The sequence below is a fragment of the Octodon degus genome, unplaced genomic scaffold, assembly GCF_000260255.1.
Source record: "Octodon degus isolate 3935 unplaced genomic scaffold, OctDeg1.0 scaffold00164, whole genome shotgun sequence".
In the NCBI taxonomy this organism is placed as follows: Eukaryota; Metazoa; Chordata; class Mammalia; order Rodentia; family Octodontidae; genus Octodon; species Octodon degus.
In genome coordinates, this window is record NW_004524740.1 from 4,053,942 (window position 1) to 4,059,463 (window position 5,522).

Sequence of the window (5,522 nt, forward strand, 5' to 3'; positions counted from 1 at the left end):
GTTTGCCTTGGAGCCAGCGGAATATGGACTGAACCCTCCGGTAACTGTGAGCTAAATAAACCTTTCCTTCGTTCACTTTGACTGTCGGGTATTTGTCCCAGCAACGAGTAAAAAGTAACTAAGACACACTGGATGATATGATCAGCGCTCTGAAGAAAATCAGCACGCCTGCTGACATCACTAACCAGGGAGAGAGCTCAGTAGAATAAGCGCTTGCCTGGCAAGTGCAAGGGCCTGGGTTCAATCCCCAGTTCCACCAAAAAATAAAAAAATAACTGATACGATGCTAAATATCATCAATAGCTCCTTTACTACCAAAGTAACCAGTTGGTGGTCTTCTTTGGCTTGTGATGTTGCCCTGGATGCTGTCAAGACTATACAGTTGGAGGAAAATGGTGAGAAAGAGATTGACATCAAGAAATATGCAAAAGTGGTAAAGATACCTGGGGGCATCATTGAAGATGCATGCGTCCTGCGTGGCATCATGATTAACAAGGATGTGACCCATTCACAAATGAGGCACTATGTAAAGAACCCTCGAACTATTCTACTGGAAAATTGGAGACAAGTGCTTTACATTCATCTCTGAGTGCAAAGACCCCAAGGCCTGTACCATCCTCCTCAGAGGAGCCAGAAAAGAAATTCTCTTGGAAGTAGAGCACAACCTACAGGACACCATGCAAGTGTGCCACAATGTGCTCCTTGACCCTCGGCTGGTGCCAGGAGATGGTGCCTCCGAGATGGCTGTGGCCCTTGCCTTGATAGAAAACTCCAAGGCTATGACAGGTGTGGAGCAGTGGCCCTGCAGGGCTGTAGCCCAGACACTGGAAGTCATCCCTCGCACACTAATCCAGAACTGTGTGGCCAGCACCATATGCCTGCTGACCTCTCTTCAGGCCAAACACACACAGGTAGGCTGTGAGACCTGGGGTGTAACTAGGGAGACAGGGGTTTTGGTGGACATGAAGGAACGGGGCATGTGGGAGCCTTTGGCCATGAAGCTGCAAACATACAAACAGCAGTTTTGCTGCTGAGTATTGATGACATTGTCTCAGGTGATGTCAAAAAAAAGGGTGATGGTCAGAGCCGGCAAGGTGGGGCTCCTGATGCTGGCCAGGAGGGAATGGTGGGCAAGGCGACTTCAGCACGCAGACAAGCAGGCTCCCTGTTTCCTCAGCCAGTGTGCCAGGAACACTGTGGACGAATTGTTTGGAAGGGATCAGGTTGAGGGGCAGCCCCCAGCCCCTCTCTGTCCCAGTTTGCAAAAGCCACTGACATGAATTAATTCTTCTCTACTGTAAGCTTTCCACTTAATTTGTTTCCTATGATTAAATCTAAGTCATTTGAAAAAAAATGGATGAATGACTTATGTATAAAAACAAAAGCACTAAAATTGCTGGAAGATAACAGAGGGGAAATGCCTGGAGTCAAGGGACAGGCACCCACCCTGTTAGTCCCCTTGAACTCCAATAGTGCAGGAAATAATACTAAGAATTAAAAAATCGAATTTCATCACATTGAGAAGCTTCTGCACAGCCCAGAAAATAATCAAAAGAGCAAAGAGACAACTTACAGAATGGAAAAAATATTGGCCAGCTACTTACTCTTTGGATAGAGGATTAACATCTTGAGTATATAAGAACTCAAAAATTAATACCTGAAAAAATGATCTCATCAAAAAATAGCCAAATGCATAGAACAGACACTTCTCAAATGAAAAAAGGCAAATTTTTCAACAATAAATACCTGAAGAAAGTTCATATTTAGACACTGAAGAAATGTAAATTGAAACAACACTTACTCTATCTTACTTTGGAAAGAATGGCCATCATCACAAAAAAAAACCCACAACAAATGTTAATGAGTCTGTGGGGGGCAGGAACCATTCTATATTGTTGGTTAGCATGTAAACTAGTGGGACCACTATAGAAGCCAGTATAGAGATTCCTCAAGAAAACTAAAAGTAGCATTGGTGAGATAGCTCAGCAGACTAAGCACCTGCTTTGGCAAGCACAGGGACCAGGGTTTAATCTCTGGTCCCACATGCTACACTGGCCTTGCCCCTAGGATCCGCTGAGCCAGCAACCAAGTCTGGGCATTGTGGCGCACACCTACAATCCCAGCGTTGGGGAGGCTGAAAATGAGAGGATCACTGTGAGTCTGAGCTGCGTAGTGAGACCCTGTACCAAATACATAAAATGAAAAAAAAAAAAAACCCAACTAACAATAAATATGTTTTTTGATTTAGCCATACTCCTCCCAGGAGCATTCCTGAAAGACTCAAAAGACCAGATACTAGAGTGATATGTGCATATTCATGGTTGTAGCACAACTCACAATAGCTAACTTCTAGAAATAACCCAGATGCCCATCAACAGATGAATGGATTAAAAGAATGTTTTATATTCACACAATGAAATTATATTCAGTCATTAAGAAATATGAAAATATGCCATTTGCTGAAAAATGGATGGAAATTGTGACCATAGTGTCAAGTTAGGTAAGCCAGACACAGACAGTTAAACATGTAAATATACACTTTAAAAAAGTCAGAACCCAGCCAAATGGGGTTTTGTTAGTGCCCAACTGACGTGGGAGAAAGGAAAAAACCTAACTCAGGCCACCTTAGTGTCATAGAAGACCTTAGTCTTCTGTGACAGGGAAGAGACATATCCAAATTCAATTCAACCCTTCCACATAGAGAAAGGGAAAGTTTAGGCTCCATGAAGTAGCTTCCTATAGACTTCCTGACTCACCTTATCAGGTAAACAAAACAAAAATCAAAAGCATTTATGATGATCACATCTCAAGGGGACAGGCTTATTAAGAGTGAGACCTAATCATGAAACTACAGAATGCTTTGCCTCCAACTAAACACTGTGCCTGCTACATCATTAGGGCTTTTTTTTTCTTTTTTTTAAATATGGAGAATTGAACTCAGGACCTTGCTCTTGTGAGGCAGACACTTATGCCACTGAGCTATCTCCCTTGCTCCAGGGCCTCTATTATAATAAAAGGAAAACACAAGTGGAAGAACTAAATGTCTCAGATCTAATTTAAGAGGAAGCCTACAGTGAAATCTAGAGAAAAGAGAGAAGGACATTAGAGAAAACTTCAACCTTTTAACGTATCTAAGGTGTTACGGTTTGTGTCCAGATGTCCCTCCAAAGTCTCTTGCAGTCTTAGATAGGAGTTTTTCAGAAGTGGCTGAATCTAGAGTATGTGATGCTGGGATTAAGAGTGTGTGATCAGTCCACTGATTGGTTTGTTACTCTCCTACTCTCAATACCCTAGATAGAGTATAAGGGCTGGGGAGATGGCTCAGAAGAATAAGCACTTGCCTGGCAAGCACAAGGGCCTGAGTTCAATCCCGGGTTCTGAAAAAAAAAAAAAATCCTAGATAGAGTATAAAAGGGGAAGAAAGGTGCTGTTAAGGTCCCTTGTTGATTTTTCTGTCTTGCTTGACCTGCTGGATTTTGGACTTGTTTTGGTCCCAATTCTTTGTATCCTGCTGTATATATCTTTTGGAATGGTAATGTTTATCTTGTGCCTTTGAATGTTGGAAGTGTTTAAATTTTCATTTGTACAGGGGCTCACCTAAAAGATCACCTTAGATCTTAGAGGAGACTTGGGACTTTTCAGCAATGCTAAAACTGTTAGGACTTGGACAACTCTTACAGAAATACTAAAATGCCTTTTGCATAAAAGGATGTGCATGAGTCTTGGGGGGCATGCCCAGAGGCAAAATGTCATGGTTCTAACATAATACAATGTTTAAGTTATAAAATGTTATAAAATTGGTTTAAGGAAATGTCTGATTGCCAAGTTGACAAGAGGTGGATTGTACTGGTTGATACACTGTGTCAACTTGAGAAGTTTATTTTTTATATTTTTATCACTTAGAGATTTACTGTACTTAGTGAATGTTATATAATTTATATTTACATCATTTGCAAATAAAGGCATTGTACTTTTAAAAAGTGTTAATTTACTGTATGAACTTGAGAAGTTTAGAAGATTAATTGACTTAGCAGAGAGCCACGATTCTTAGTGTGTAAACATCCTTATCCGGTGCAAGAGGAGGGCATGGACATTGTGTGAGTTCTACACCCCCAGCCCCAGGGTAACTTGTTTATAATAAGGAGGGAAGAGAAGCTTGCTAGAAGCTGTAGATGCTGCCCTTCCCTTCACTCTTTGCTTTTTTCTGCTGCCATGAACTGCTTGCTGCTCTCTGCCATGTGCCACTCTGCCTGGGAGCCAGCCAAGTATAGACTGAAACCTCCACAAATTGTGAGCTAAGTAAACCTTTCCTTCCTTAAATTTGGGTGTTGGGTACTTTGCCCCAGCAATGTGTAAAAACTAACTGAGATACCAGTGCACCCAATTATATAAAATAAGCATTAATAGACATGAAAATTTAAATAAGCACTAATACAATTCTATTGAGGGATCTGAATACCCCAGTGTCATGAAAAGATAGACCAACCAGACAAAAAAATCAACAATAAAATATTAGAACTGAACCAAAGTTTTGATCAAATGGACTTACTAGATGTCTACAGAGTGCACCACCCTACAACATCAGAATACACATTCTTCTCAGCTGTACATGGGACGTTCTCCAAAACAGAATGTACTAACTACCACATGCTAACTTGTAGAATGTCGCGCGCGGCCTTGCCAGCAAGAACGATGCGACCACTGGTTGGTTTTCTGCGCAGCTCTTTATTGTTCTCTTGCATCCATCTTCTGTCTTCTTTTTCCCAAGGCCCTTGCTCTTAGCTTATAAGTCCCAGGGCTTCCAACCATGGGGTGCCACGTGGGTACTGCCCATTGGTCCAGGTATGCGGAAGCAATGCATTAGCCCAAGCCTTGGCCATATATGGAGTTGTTTACTCCAGGAGCGCTCACCCCCTGAGGGGGTGGAAGGCGGAAACCGGCGCCATCCTAGGGCGCGGCTACACGCAGCTCCCTACACTATACTAAAGTGAAATCAAAGTGGATGAATGGAGAAGATTCTGCTGGTTCCCCCTGCTCTGGGTACCTGGCTCTGCAAGGCGCCGCCATGATGGGCCACCGTCCCGTGCTTATGCTCAGCCAGAATACAAAGCGTGAATCTGGAAGTAAAGTTCAATCTGAAAACATCAATGCTGCTGAGACTATTGCAGATACCACTGCCACATGTTTGGGACCCAAGTCCACGATGAAGATGATTGGGATCCAATGGGAGGCATCGTGACGACGAATGACGGCAGTTCCATTCTTCAGAGAGATTCAAGTCCAGCATCCAGCTGCCAAGTCAGTGACTGAAATTAACAGGACACAAAATGAAGAGGTTGGAGATGGACTGCCTCGGTAATTATTCTTGCAGAGGGACGCTGTCTGTGGCCGAGCACTTTCTGGAGCAGCAGATGCACCCAACAGTGGCCATCTGTGCTTACTGCAAAGCACTGTGTGTTAGTTGATACACTGTGTCAACTTGGCGCAATCAGCTCCCGCAGATCTCAGCACGAGGGGGGGGG

General features: G+C 43.1%; 1 pseudogene; it reads left to right on the forward strand.

Annotated features, from left to right (window-relative positions):
• LOC101589878 overlaps nucleotides 1-1,228 on the forward strand; it is a 70,855-nt pseudogene extending 69,627 nt beyond the window's left edge.
• Nucleotides 1,229-5,522: the final 4,294 nt, after the last annotated feature.